Raw genomic sequence first — 15,573 nt, forward strand, 5'->3', positions numbered from 1 at the left:
CACACAGGGGCCCAAAAAAAATTATATATATACATACACACACACACATACATACAAACACATATATATACACACTGTGGCTAATAGCCACTGCATCGCTTCAATTCTCATGCCAGAAGTGGTCCCATACTGGTGTGACGCCGGATTCCCCCACCCGCCTAGAACAGGAGCCTGGCTTTCCGCAAGCCATTTTGAGTATAAAATCAAGAAGGGGGATACAATCAGGGTTTTTTTGTAAGAGAAACCTCTTTGCATATTAGGCCACACCTCCCTGTTACAGCCAATCCTCCAAGAGCTTACAGGGGTCTTAGTATAGGGTAAGCTCCAGGAGGATTGGCTACATTCATTCATTCATTAATTAATTCATTAATTAATTCATTTATTTATTTATTACTTTCAATTTATATCCCGCCCTCTCCGCAAGCGGACTCAGGGCGGCTTACAACATCATAAAATACAATCAATCCAATAAAACATATAAAACCATAATTTACGTATATCAGCTTTAAAACCATTCTATAGCGCTATTTCAGTACAGTATAGGCGGTATTGAATTCTCGACTATGATCACCAGCATTCTGTAAGATGTCCGGTGGCAGCCCTTTTTCAATCAAATAGCAAAAGCCTGTTTAAACAATTCGGTCTTACAGGGGTCTACATCAGGGGTGTGTGGCCTAATATGCAAAGGAGGCTTTATATGCAAAAAAAGCCCTGGGTAAACAAATTGTGAGGATAAAATAAAGAAGATATTGGAAGCCATGGGGAGAAAAGGGCTGCACACCTGTAGCGAACAAATCCCGTCGCTTGGGGTACAAGGTCAATGCAACATCACAGACATTTTGCTCTCTTTCTCCTTTCCATGTAGTTTTGGGGCAGCAACTGAGATCCGAAGTCAGGCTGATTCCACACTAACCTTGCTCCGCGCCAGGCTTCCGGTTCTCCCCGGAGCAAGCTAGCGATTTCACACCAGCTGCTCCACGCTGCCATTTTGCAACTGGGGCAACTTGCGATTTGCCGCTGCAACACGGCAAATAGTGGGTTGCCCTGGCGCACAATGGCGGCACGGAGCAGCTGGTGCAAAATTGCTAGCTCGCTCCGGAGGGAAACGGAAGCCTGGTGCGGAGCAAGGTTAGTGCGGAATCAGCCAATGTGTTTGCACTCAGTGATGAGGCTGGATGAGGCAAATGATCTGGAGAACATAAAGGAGTCAAAGATGTTGATGGGTTGTTTTTTTTCTTTGGTGTGGGGGGGACGACTGTGGCCTTTGTGCTCAAGACCTTCCCGCAGGCATTTTGAAGGACACGGCAGGAAACAAGAAGGCCAGACTAGATGGCCTGAATCACCATAAACCCCCTAAAAAGAATCGAAAACCCATTAAGCAAACATGGGTTATTTTCTTTAATTAAACTAATTTATTTAATTAAATGCATTTGCTTTCCTTCTTCTGTTTTGCATAAATTTATTCTGCAACGTTTGCTCTTCACTGCCATCCATCCCGCCTTCTGCTATTGACCGAGGAGAAGCGATTGAGGGCGCGGTGCTGGTGTCCCTCGGACCTCTGGAAATCCCATTCTTGTGGTTTCAAGGGTATCTTTGCCACAGTGAGAGCTAGCAACCTACTTTTAAAAAACCCACTGAAATACTGGAAAGCAGCTATTATTATAGAGCAGGATTCTGTACCCGCCTGGATTTGGTGGACATTTGCTACAGTTTAGGGTTGCCAGGTCCAATTCAAGAAATATCTGGGGACTTTGGGGGTGGAGCCAGGAGCAAGGTTGAGACAAGCACAATTGAACTCCAAAGGGAGTTCTGGCCATCACATTTAAAGGGACAGCACACCTAAGTGGCTCCCCTCCATTGGAAATAATGAAGGATAGGGGCACCTTCTTTGAGGGCTCAAAGAATTGGACTCCCTGGTCCAATCTTTTTGAAACTTAGAAGGTGTTTTGAGGAGAGGCACTGGATGCTATACTGAAACTTTGGTGCCTCTACTTCAAAAACAGCCCCCCCTAGAGACCTGCAAATCAATTCTCCATTATACCCTATGGGAATCGGTTTCCATAGGGAATAATGGAGTGCCCAGCAGACATTTCCCTCTTCCCACCCCCATTCTCTGATGACCCTGAAGCAGGGGGAGGGCCTCCATACCAGGGGATCCCCTGCTCCCACCTGGGGATTGGCAACCCTACTACAGCTTCAGCTAGGCTCTGTGTATCCTCTTCTTCTCTTTGCATCTAAAGAAGGCAAGGCCTTTTACAAAAACACAAGGTGCACTCCTTTACCAATGCATAACCACAACTAGCTTCAAAACATCCGGAAGTGGTTTCCAAAGGGAAAACTGTTGTTTCCAGATGGTGTCTATGAAATTCAGGGCAGATGCTACAGGAAGACCAGGCAGATTTTTGGAAACCAAACTGCAGAAACGTAGTAAAGGCAAAGGGGCTGATGGGCCAGAATCTGAGCAAAGAATCACAGAATCATAGAGTTGGAAGGGACCTCCAGGGTCGTCTAGTCCAACCCCTGCACAATGCAGGAAATTCACAAATGCCTCCCCCTAAATTCACAGGATCTTCATTGCTGTCAGATGGTCATTTAGCCTCTGTTTAAAAACCTCCAAGGAAGGAGAGCCCACCACCTCCCCAGGAGGAAGCCTCTTCCACTGAGGAAGCGCTCTGACGGTCAGGAAATTCTTCCTAATGTTGAGCCGGAAGGTGGTTTGACGATGGCTTGAAGAAGGGACCAAAGAAATTTGGATGGCAGAACCAAGGAGAGCAAACTGGATGGCAAAGCCATGCCAGAGGAAACTGATGAGCCATGGTCTGGCTGCGGCTCAGAACTTGGGGTAGGCATCACTCTTTGGGAGCAGCTGCACCATCACCCCTTGGCCAATAGGAGGGGAAGACATGGAAGTCGTGACAGACTTCACATTCCTTGGGATCCAAGATCACTGCAGATGGTGACTGTAGCCATGAAATCAAAAGACGTTTGCTCCATGGGAGGACAGCTATGGCGAACCTGGACAGTATAATAAAAAGTAGAGACATCACTCTGCCAACAAAAGTCCGTATAGTCAAGGCAATGGTATTCCCAGTAGTAATGAATGGCTGTGAGAGCTGGATCATAAGGAAGGCCGAGCGCAGAAGAATAGATGCTTTTGAGATGTTGTGCTGGAGAAGACCCTTGAGAGTCCCTTGGACTGCAAGGAGATCCAATCAGTCAATCCTAAGGGAAATCAACCCAGACTGTTCCCTGGAAGGTCAGATGCTGAAGCTGAAGCTCAAATACTTTGGCCACCAAATGAGAAGGGAGCACTCCCTGGAGAAGATCCTGACGCTGGGAAAGACAAAAGGCAAAAGAAGAAGGGGACAGCAAAAGAGGAGATGGCTGGACAGTGTTACTGATGTAACAAACACGAATTTGAGCAGACTTTGGAGGATGGTGGAAGACAGGAGGGCCTGGCGTGACTTGGTCCATGGGGACGCAAAGAATCGGAATCGACTGTGCAACTGAATAACAACAAGTTCACAGACCAGGAGTGCCATCAAACTCCAAGCAAAGACCCTCTTCAGTGACTACTGACCCTTCCTAAAGCTTCCCTACCCAGGCAAACAAAAGGGGATTTTCAATTAAACCTGCTGAATTCTTGTTTGCTTGCACGATTTCATTTTAGCAGGGAATCTTTTCATTTTTCTGGGTGTAGCAAGCGCTGGCTGCTGGAGCAGACTGGGAAGGTTTTCTTTCTTGAGAACAGAATCCCCCCAGAACACGAACGGTCCTTTCTTTGAGAATCACAGTGTGAGCTCTCAAGGAGTCTTTAAGTGGCTGTACACCTCATTACTTGCTTCATAAGCACTTGGATCACACAGGGAAATAAACTAATTAATGCAAAGGGCTTTTTTTTGGTCTTTGTGTGCATGTGCGTGTGTGTGTGTTGTGCGCGCGCGCGTTTCTCTTGGCCTCCATTTTCTGTAATCTGTTGCAACCCTGCCCCCGGCAAGGTAACTTTTGAAAACGCAAAATGAATTCCACCCCCCACGAGAAAGAGCAACCATTTACTCTCAGAAACAAATATCTTTGTTACCATAAATGCAAATTTGCTCATAATTATAACAACAAAAAAATACCCTCCTCTCTCCCCGAAGAGAATTAATTGATTCATATTACATTTTTTATATATATGGGAGGGTGGGAAATAGTCATTCACTCAAGCAAAGAGGATTTAAAAAAAAATTAAAAGATCCACAAGTCTCAGAGGGAACAGGGTGACTGATAATAATTACTCGTTTGAAAAACAGGTGACATGCACCAGAACCCCAAAATCAAAGCTGACCCAGCCCACCTGGGGAGGGCTTCCCCTCCCTCCCCCCTCCTTCCCTCTCCCCCTCTCTCTGTGCCTTAATTGTCTTCTCTTTTTTTCTCAGGACTTGCACATTTTTTGAGCAAAAGCCAACAGAATGTTTCAGATGAGGCTGTTGGGTACACAGGTTGGACGGAATGGGTGCCTTTCAGGGGAGAATGTACTGGTCACTGCGAAGAAGAAGACATACTGGTCACTGCGAAGAAGAATTTATATTCCACCCTCCACTCAGAGTCGATGTCCTGCTCGCGATGTCCTTCCCCTTCCTCCCCCACAACAAATACCCTGTGAGATGGGTGGGGCTGAGAGAGCTCTCCCAGAAGCTGCCCTTTCAAGGACAACTCTGCAAGAGCTATGGCTGACCCAAGGCCATTCCAGCAGCTGCAAGTGGAGGAGTGGGGAATCAAACCCGGTTCTCCCAGATAAGAGTCCCCACACTTCACCACTACTCCAAACTGGCTTACTTCTTTCTTTCTTTAAGGTGTACAAACCCAAGATGTGCCTGAGGTGGGCAGCTGTGTTGGACTGAAGCAGCAGAGCAAAGGTCAAGTTGAGTGGCACCTTCAAGACCAACAAAGTTGCATTCTGGGTGGAAGCTTCCGTGTGGATGCACGCTGCACGCTTCTTCAGGTACCTAAAACGTGTTCTCTGCAGGTGTCTATCGGCTGCTGTCTGCGAAAGCACTCAAGGGCTAGTGAGTCCAAACTGCACCGCTCCAATCCCTTACAGAGAAAACGACTGTCTGGTTTTTTCGCATCCAGGTTGCCAACTCCAAGTTGGGAATTTTTTTTGGAGATTTTGGGAAGAAGCCTGGGTGAGGCAGAGTTTGGGAAGGATATAATACCATAGAGTCCTCCCTCCAAAGTAGGGTTGCCAATCCCCAGGTGGGGGCAGGGGATCCCCCGGTTTGGAGGCCCTCCCCCCACTTCAGGGTCATCAGAAAATGGGGGGGGGGGAAATGTCTGCTGGAAACTCCCTATGGAGACTTATTCCCATAGGAAATAATGGAGAATTGATCTGCTGGTATCTGGGGCTGGGGGGGGGGGGGCTGGTTTTTTTAGGTAGAGGCACCAAATTTTCAGTATAGCATCCAGTGGCTCTCCCCAAAATACCCCCAAGTTTCAAAAAGATTGGACCAGGAGGTCCAATTATATGAGCCCCAAAGGAAGGTGCCCCTATCCTTCATTATTTCCTATGGAAGGAAGGCATTTAAAAAGTTGTGTGGTCCCCTTAAATGTGACGGCCAGAACTCCCTTTGGAGTTCAGTTATGCTTGTCACACCCTTGTCCCTGGCTCCACCCCCAAAGTCCCCAGATATTTCTTGAATTGGACCTGGCAACCCTACTCCAAAGCCGCCATTTTCTCCAGGGCAGCTGACCTCTGTTGTCTGGGGATCACTTGTCATTCTGGGGGATCTCCAGGCCCCATCTGGAGTCTGACAACCCTAACCCCAGGGCTTTTTTTTGTAGCAGGACCTCCTTTGCATATTAGGCCCACACCCCTGATACAGCCAATCCTCTTAGAGCTTACAGAAGGCTCTGTACTAAGAACCCTGTAAGCTCTTGGAGGATTGGCTACATCATGAGGGTGTGGCCTAATATGCAAAGGAGCACCTGCCTAACGCACACAATACTTTGGGAAAGAACCTGGGAACCAGGCCGGTAGTCCTTGAAGGCTGGCAGCTGCAAATATGAAGTCACAAGACTCCAAAGCTTAGCGGGAACGTTGGCGGTCTCCCCTCCAAAAACTAACCAGGGCAACCCTGTAATCATAGAGTTGGAAGGGACTTCCAGGGTCATCTAGTCCAACCCCCTGCACAATGCAGGAAACTCACAAAGACCTCCTCCCCCCCCACACACACATTCCCAGTGACCAGTGTTCCCTCTAAGCTGCGTTAGTGTGAGCTAGCTCACAGTTTTTTAGCCTTTGGCTCAAACAATTGTGTCTTAGCTTTGGAAAAATGGCCCCAGAGCAAATGAAATTATACAGTCGCTCACAACTTTAAGGCCAGAAGTACACGAAGTAGACTTTTTGCTCACACGGCTCCGCAGCTTAGAGGGAGTAGTGCCAGCAACCTCTGCTCCATGCTTGGAAGATGGCAAAAAGCTTTCAGGATCCCTGGCCAAAGTGGCGTGGAGAAAACCTGCTGCCTGTCCCTGCTTAAGATTCTGAGATCTGATGAGGTCAGGCCAACCTGGGCCATCCAGAGACAAACAGAGCTGGGTTGCCATCGCCTGCCTGCCTCTGCATAGCAACCCTAGACTTCCTCGGTGGTCTCCTATCCAAGTTCTAAGCAGGTCCAACCTTGCCTCGCTTCTGAGACCTGATGAGATCAGGCTAGCCTGAGCCATCCTTTTCAGGGCTCCAGTCAGTGCTATTTTTTGTAAGCTCTTAGAGGATTGGCTACATCAGGGGTGTGTGGCCTAATATGCAAAGGAGCTCCTGCTAGAATTCCACCCCTGATATTAGGCCACACGCCCTGATGTACCCAATCCTCCAAGAGCTCACAAGGCTCTTTTTTGTAAGCTCCAGGAGGATTGGCTACATCAGGTGTGTGTGGCCTAATATGCAAAGAAGTTCCTGCTACAAAAAAAAGCCCTGAATCCAGCGATTAGCGCACACTATTACCTCACAATATTGATGCCTCTTGAGAAAGCTAAAACGCAAGAGACGCCGCACTTTGAACAGAACATCTGAATTGTCTCACACAATAGCTGTTTGCATCCTTTTCAGACCCACCCTTCACCTCCTCTTCTATTTATTTATTTTTTTTACACATGTGTTTCCCTTTTTATCTCGGAGCCAATTACAGCACAAATGTCTATCAGTCTTATATAATTCGTAGCTTCCTTCCAAGAATCTGTGGGACCGTCCTTTAACACGGTGGTGTGAATGTTTGGGGAGCGATTTCCCAAGGCTGGTTTCCAGGGAATGATTCACAAACTGGTTCTGATTCTATTGGGTAGAAATGCAACCCCTTTTCTGCTTCTTTCTCTTAAAATGAGAGAATCAATTGTGCTGTGGGTGTGCATGTGGGGATGTTGCAAATATTTATGCAAGTTTCTTTTTAAATTCGATTATTTTTCCTTGCCTAGAGAGGTAAGGTCTCCCTGCCCCACCGAAAAGCAAAAAATCAGGAACGCATCCTTTCCTTTTCCAGGAGACTGAAGTTGGTTTCTTATTCCCAGTTCCTTATTCATTCCACCAAAAGCACTGAGGAGAGTTTGATAGTTCTGAACCCCCAAATGATGCCTGGACCACCATATATCATGCACCCCTATGTTCAGGGGACTCCCTCCTTCTAGGGGAAATGCGCTGGTTCCTGGTCCAAAGCAAGGTTCCTGCGTCACCTGCTTCAAAGTGGGGTGCCCCCAGGGCACTCACACAGGACCAAGCAATCTTTGCACCACCCTAAATGACACATTTCCATGCTCTGGAGACTGTCCTCTGCAAGAAGACATACAGTGCCTGGTCCAAACACTGGTTCTGGTGCTGCAAGCTTCTGTTTCGATTAGTACCAAGAGGTAGGGCTCCAATCTCCCACCCAGGAGGTTCCCAAACCGCTGGCCCACACTGGCACATATACCATAGAGTTTTAACCTCCCAAATGGCTAGAGCATGTGGGGTAAACCATAGAGTTTTCCCAGAAATGCATAGAGCGGCCCCACACAGGTGCCACCATTTTGATGACGTCACTTCCGGGTGACATCATTTCGTTGCACGCGCGAATATCCCCCACAGGGGATAAAGAGGACTTGGCAACCCTACCAAGAGGCCTGTATTCAAAGGGAGATTTGAATAAAGAGATGGTTTGACGTTTTGCTCTCTGCACCCCAAAATACAGTATGGGCCACTGTAACATTTTCCTGTTGGATAATGTGGGTGTTCTCCCGGTTACTTGCAATTTGTTATGGGCCAGCTGCACAGGGAAGTTATCATCCTGAGTTTTCCTCCCCTCCCCTTGATCTCATCTCCGAGTCCTCTCCTTCTAGAGCAGAGAGCACCACAGGGGGTTCCAATACAGAACATACTAAAATACAACAATAAAAATACATTAATGCTGAAAATACTCGAACGCCTCTGATGTGCTAAAACATCAGTTGGTTTCACAGGCCTTCCACAAAAGACAGGCTTTCGAACAGCATTGGAAGTCCAAAGGTAGGGTATAAAATACCCTAACACAAGGGATCGAGTTCCCCAGTTTGGGGGACATTTTATCTAGGACTGGAGGTAGGGATGCCAGCCTCCAGGTGAGGCCTGGAATTCTCCCCAAATAGCAGCTGAGATCCCCCCCCCGAAAGAATGGCTGCATTGTACGTGAGGTCCAGGGCTTTTTTTGTAACAGGAACTCCTTTGCATATTAGGCCACACCTCCCAGATGTAGCCAATCCTGCTGGAGCTTACGGTAGGCCCTGTACTAAGAGCCCTATAAGCTCTTGGAGGATTGGCTACATCATAGTGGTGTGGTCTAATATGCAAAGGAGTTCCTGCTACAGTCAGTCAGTCAGTCAGTCAGTTTAATACGGCTCTAGGCCAATCAACAACAACAACACAACACATCGATAACAATACAACAACAACACAACACCAAGCTAAAATATCACAAAACAATATAAAAAAGCTCTGCCAAAGTCCCTCCTCTCCTCTTCCCAGGCTCCAGCCCCCCATATCTCCAGAATGTCCCCAATCCGGAATTGTCAATCTAACTGGAGGTTCTACTGGCCAAGTACTGGCGATCCCGGAAAGGGTAAAAAAATCTGACAACTTGCAGGGCAAGGAAGGCCTGGTCCATGTTTGCAATCTCATGCCACTGTTGCGCTCCCACCGAGCTGTTTCCTGTTTCCTCTCCCCTCTCACCAAGCCCTGAAATTCAAAAAGGACCCAAAGAGGGGAGGTGAAGGGGGAAGAAAGGACAGCTCTTGAACTGAGTCGAATCCACGGCGGTGAGACAATGAGCGGTCTGTTGCCAGCCTCAATAGCCCAGCTGCGAGATACAGGCTATACAAGCTCCGAAAGAATGTTATCGGGCAGTTATCTGCTGGCTGCGATGAAACACAATCCAGGTTTGGGATGTTGTTCAATGCATGAAAAGAGTCCGTGGGAGAGCCAAGGGGGAGCTTGGCCAGTGGTGGGAAATATTCAGGAGTCTAGCTCCCTATTATGCGCCAGGAGGAGGGGAGCGCAGGTCACATGTGCATATTTCGGGGGGCTACATGGCATTACATGAGCCCCACGGTGCAGAGTGGTAAGCTGCAGTACTGCAGTCCTAATCTCTGCTCACGACCTGAGTTCGATCCTGGCAGAAGCTGGGTTCAGGTAGCCGGCCCAAGGTTGACTCAGCCTTCCATCCTTCCAAAGTCGGTCAAATGAGCACCCAGTTTGCTGGGGGGTGGGAGTGTAAATGACAGGAGAAGGCAATGGCAAACCACCCCGTAAAAAAGTCTGCCGTGAAAACGTTGTGAAAGCAACGTCACCCCAGAGTCAGAAACGACTGGTGCTTGCACAGGGGACCTTTCCTTTCCTAAAGTTATGTAGGAACCCCACGGCACAGAGTGGTAAGCTGCAGTACTGCAGTCTGAGCTCTCTGCTCACAACCTAAGTTCGATCCCAGCAGAAGCTGGGTTCAGGTAGGGTTCAGGTTGACTCAGCCTTCCATCCTTCTGAGGTCAGTAAAACGAGGACCCAGTTTGCTGGGGGGAAAGTGTAGATGAGTGGGGAAGGCAACGGCAAACCACCCCGTAAAAGGTCATGGTGATGTCACCCCTTGGGCCGGTAACGACTCAGTGCTTGCACAGGGGACTACCTTTACCTTTTTTACTTTGTATTATATATTATGGCATACTTGTCCTTATAATATAGTGGGTTCGATGCATAGAAGACACGCGGTTGCAGTGATCATAGCTCTCTATTCGATTACAGCATGGTAATGGCTGAACTAGAAGACTACTTAACTGGGCCAACTATATACAATATTGGTTCCCATGCTAGAACGCCATTGGATCGTTTGAACCAGCAGGGGGCTTCTGATTGGGCCAGGGCAGCAGGGATGTGGATCCTGCTGCCCATTGTTCTAGAGTACCCAAGCTCAATCCTCAAGGCTCCAATGAGCCAGGCGGGAACGCTGGTGAGGAACAGACACGGGAGTCCACCTACACAACAGTCCCGTTTCAGCAAAGTCCCATTTACGTCAGACCTGTCCCTCGTAATGAATGAGGCAAGGTGGACTGAGGGGAAGAGAGGGATGCCACGTTAACTCAAGCTTGGGGCTTTGTGGAGTCAGCTCCCAGCATGCAGCAGCACCCCTTGCCTCACAATCATGGAGGGCAGAGCTATGGCCAACAGCTTTTGTCAGAGAAACATGCCACAAGAAAACATAACAACCAAAAGAACCACACAGGTGCCAGCACACCTCATGGCCCTCCAAAACTCTGGTCTCTTTCTTTATCCATTTTTATCCTTTTTTCAGCCCTTCTTCCAAAGCTGCCAAGCGAGGGTCTCCCTCCCTCCCTCCCTGTGATCCTCTCAACTAGGCCTCATTTTGGGCAGGAGCTCACAGGAGCGGAGCTCCGGAACCTCTAAATTTTATTGTGCTCTTTCTTTCTGTTGTGTATGTGGGCTAATGATGCCTTTACCTGTGTTCCTGCCCAGCTCATTGGAGCCTTTAGGTCTGCGCCTGGGGAGTTGGGAACAATGGGCAGTGGGATCCAATCTGCCCATCTCCAATCACACGCCCCCGGCTGGTTTAAATCAGGGGTCCCCAACCCCCGGGCCAAGGACTGGTACCAGTCTACAACCTGTTAGCAAGCAGGCTGCGAAGTCTGGCAGCCCCCCCCCCCGTGGCGATGTGCAGCCTCACCGCCCCACCTCCTCTCACAGCACCTCCTCCATCCTCCGTCTCTACAATTGTAAGGCAGGGGAAGGGGCGGTGAAGTGCCACCCCGGCTCTTTAAGGGCCGATCCCTCCCCTCCGCTACACTAACTGTTGCACCTCAACACAGTATTACCAATCCTCCTTGTAAACATGAAGCCGAGAGAGGCTTCCCAGGCGGAAACCCAACACCCCAAGAATCTCCTGCTTTCTTTGAATAAACTCAGGCCCCACTAATGGACCTCTTGGATAGGAGGACAACTTGGAAAAATCTTTCCTCTCCTTTAGGTCAGGGGTCCCCAACATCAACACTAGGGTTGCCAAGTCCCCCGTGGCCTCCAGCATGGTACCATAGAGTTTTCCTCCCAGATTGCTAGAGCGTCTGGGAAAACCAGAGTTTTCCCGGACGCTCCTAGAGTGGTTGGCATGCACCATCATTGGCACGATGATGTCACTTCCGAGTGATGTCATCGTGCTGGCAACCCTGGGGGAGGATTCCCCCGCCCGGCCCAGGAACTTGGCAGCCCTAATCAACACCTTTCCTGGCGCCCGCCAAACATTTTTAGAAAGTAGGCAGGGCCATATGGGGCTTTTCCTAGCAAGGTATCTCACACTGGAGATCTGATTGGCTGCACAGATATTTAAAAGGAGGGAGGGAGGGAGGAAAGAAGGAAGGGAGGGAGGGGGCAATCAGGGGTAGGGAACGTTGGCTCTGCAGATGTTTTTTTGCCTACAACTCCCATCAACCCCAGCCATTGGCCATGCTGGCTGGGGCTGATGGGAGTTGTAGGCAAAAACATCTGGAGACCCAACGTTCCCTACCCCTAATCAATCCTCTTGCTTTGACCCCGGATCCAAATGGCACACCAGAGAGCTTCAGCACCTCCTTCTCCATAAGCAAACTCAAAAGCACATGGTTGCCGTCTCCAACACAGGGAGCCTGGCGCATCTCCCAGTTTCTATCATTAAAAAAGGGGGGACTGTGAGAATAGTGCATCCTTGAGAAGGAAATGGACTGCCCCCCCCCCCACCCTCTCTCTCACTGGCTGGAGGAACTTCGAGTCAACCCTGGCCAAGTCAGGTTAGAACGGATAAAAGGAAGTACTTCTTCACCCAAAGGGTGACTAACACATGGAATTCACTGCCACAGGAGGGGGTGGCGGCTACAAGCACAGACAGCTTCAAGAGGGGATTGGATAAAAATATGGAGCAGAGGTCCATCAGTGGCTATTAGCCACAGGGTGTGTATATATATATATATGTGTGTGTGTGTGTGTGTGTGTATTGGCCACTGTGTGACCCAGAGTGTTGGACTAGATGGGCCATTGGTCTGATCCAACATGGCTTCTCTTATGTTCTTACGTGACACAGAGTGTTGAACTGGATGGGCCATTGGCCTGATCCAACATGGCTTCTCTTATGTTCTTATGTGACACAGAGTGTTGGACTGGAGGGGCCATTGGTCTGATCCAACATGGCTTCTCTTATGTTCTTATGTGACACAGAGTGTTGGACTGGAGGGGCCATTGGTCTGATCCAACATGGCTTCTCTTATGTTCTTATTTGACCCAGAGTGTTGGACTGGATGGGCCATTGGTCTGATCCAACATGGCTTCTCTTATGTTCTTAAGATTCTACAGAAGAGTCAATCAGAAGAGCATGGGTAGATCATCAGTCACCCACCACCATCCTTCATTCCTCCAGTTCTGGGAATCCAGGCGCCAGGTTCCCTAAAGAGATTCCACACTTGCTCAAAATGCAAGGGCATAAGAGTGTCCCTTTCACATACATGACTTGGAGGGAGCAGGAACAGCCAGGAGCATAGCTCCAAATGTCAGATGCCTGCCACTCAATTTACAGATTAAAATACTTGGGTGTCACCGCATCTCTTTGGCTTCACAGTTCTCCAAAACTCTAATTTAAATCGAGTTCCTCCTGTGCTTTTCCCTTCATAAGTCCAGTTTTGCTTTAGGTTGTGCATCTGAAGGAATGGCCTTGTCTTTTTGAATCCTGGTGGCATTATAAATTAATAAGGTTTGAGGGCACATTAAACATATGATGCAATTCTGGCATGGGACTTTTTGGCAGACCAGGCCTCAGGTTTGATGAAAGCGCCATGTGTGGAATGCATGCATATGCACACAAATCTTGGGACAGACGGCACTTTGGACAACTGGAACATTACAGATTCTAGGGAATGCTAGAGATGTTCCAATGCACCATTGTTCTCTCTGAATGTACTGGCGGCTACAGCACAGCCGTCTTCAAGAGGGGATTGGATAAACATCTGGAGCAGAGGCAGGGTTGCCAAGTCCAGCTCAAGAAATATCTGGGGATTTTGGGGGTGGAGCCAGGAGCAAAGATGTGACAAGCACAAGTGAACTCCAAAAGGAGTTCTAGTCATCACATTGAAAGGGACCATGCTCCTTTCAAATGCATAGCTTCCACAGGAAATAATGGAGGATAGGAGCACCTTCTTTCGGGGCTCGTAGAAGTGGACCCCCTCATCCAATCTTTTTGAAACTTGGGGAGTGTTTTGAGGAGAGGCACAGAATGCTAAGCTGAAAATTTGGCGTTTCTACCTCAAAAAACAGTCTCTCTGGAGTCCCAGATACCTACAGATCAATCTTCCATTATACCCTATGGGAATCGATATCCACGGGGTATAATCAGGCCTCGGATTCAGTGGGAGCTCACAGGAGCACAGCTCCTGAACCTTTCTGAGAGTTCCACCTCCTCCTGAGAGTTCCACCTGCTTGTTCATTGAATAGTATGTGCAGCTGCATAACGATCCCTGGATGAGCTCCACCACCTATTTTTCTACAAAAAAATGGGTATAATGGAGTGCTCAGCAGACATCCCCTCCCCCCGCTTTCTAATGACTCTGAAGCAGGGGGGGGGGGTGGCCTCCAAACCAGGGGATCCCCAGCTCCCACCTGGGGATTGGCAGCCCTAAGCAGATGTCCATCAGTGAGTATTAGCCACAGTGTATTGTTGGAACTCTGTCTGGGGCAGTGATGCTCTGTATTCTTGGTGCTTGGGAGGGGCAACAGCATGAGGGCTTCTAGTGTCCTGGCCCCACTAATGGACCTCCTGATGGCACCTGGGGTTTTGGCCACTGTGTGACACAGAGTGTTGGACTGGATGGGACATTGGCCTGATCCAACATGGCTTCTCGTATGTTCTTATGTTCATTACAACATATTTTTGGTCCAGTCAATGTAACAGCTCAATTCGAGTACAGTAGCACGTTAGAGACCCACAAGATTTTAAGGGGTCATTCAAGTGTCAGAAGTTCATACCCTGAAAGGGAGCTTTGGCTGAAAGGGAGTTTGAAAGGTCATACTCCCAGAATTTTGTGGGTCTCTGAGGTGTGACTGGTCTTGAATCCAGCTGTTCTACTGCAGAACGACATGGAGAGCCAGCTTGGTGCAGTGGTTAAGTGCATGGACTCTTACCTGGAAAAGCTGGGTTTGATTCTATCCTCCTCCACATGTACAGGAAGGCTGATGTGACATTTAGTGAACCACAAGTTCTTGCAGAGCTGTTCCTCTCAGGAGCAGTTTCTGTCAGAACTCTCTCAGCTCCACCTACCTCACAGGGTGTCTGTTGTGGGGAGGGGAATGGAAAGGAGATTGTAAGCCGCTCTGAGACTCCTTTGCGTAATGAAGGGTGGGATATAAATCCAATCTCCTTTTCTACTGCTACCTCTAAAACTTGGTCCATTTTATTTCCTTCGCTGTTCTTTTATGTCCTGTTTGTTTTTTCCAAGGCATTTTTACCTCAGAAATACTAATTTTGCCTCCAGATTCAGTTATTTTGGTCAAGGAAGTGACAGCTTGTTCCAAGGGGAACCGTAAAAGAAACCCTCGCCTCGGCCACTTTGAAGACTAATTGATGGGGGGAGAGTCACCAAGAAATGTTTTCAGAGCTAAACTTTCAAACGGAACAAGAGGTGTCACAAAATTGAGTGACCACGCCCGTGTTTGCGGACAGGCCTCCGCACCAGATTCAGCCAGGCGGACAAACCTTTTGCCACAGGCAGTTAAAACGCAGCCAGTCTTGCGCAGCTACACCACGCTCTGAGCCGCTTGTTAATTTGTTATCATTTAAAGTCATTCCCTTCCTAAAATGTCAACAGAGTTTTAAGAAGGCACCACCTGGCAAGATTCCTGCTGCGGCTGTGTAATTCCCTCCACAGGCCTGCCAAACTGTTGTAATTAAAGCAAGTGGGATTTGAAGGGCTGCGATGAAGCGCGTCGCTAATTCGCCTGTCTTTGTGCAAAAAAGAGAGAGAGAGAGAGAGAATAAAAATTAATATATAAAATCCTGTCATGGAAGCCAGACA

At 48.5% G+C, this 15,573-nt stretch overlaps 1 protein-coding gene across 1 annotated transcript in view; it reads right to left on the reverse strand.

Annotated features, from left to right (window-relative positions):
- Positions 1-15,573, reverse strand: part of EFNA2 (ephrin A2) — a 292,098-nt gene that overhangs the window by 55,542 nt on the left and 220,983 nt on the right. The window lies entirely within an intron of this gene.

This window comes from Heteronotia binoei, chromosome 2 (assembly GCF_032191835.1).
Source record: "Heteronotia binoei isolate CCM8104 ecotype False Entrance Well chromosome 2, APGP_CSIRO_Hbin_v1, whole genome shotgun sequence".
Classification (NCBI taxonomy): Eukaryota; Metazoa; Chordata; class Lepidosauria; order Squamata; family Gekkonidae; genus Heteronotia; species Heteronotia binoei.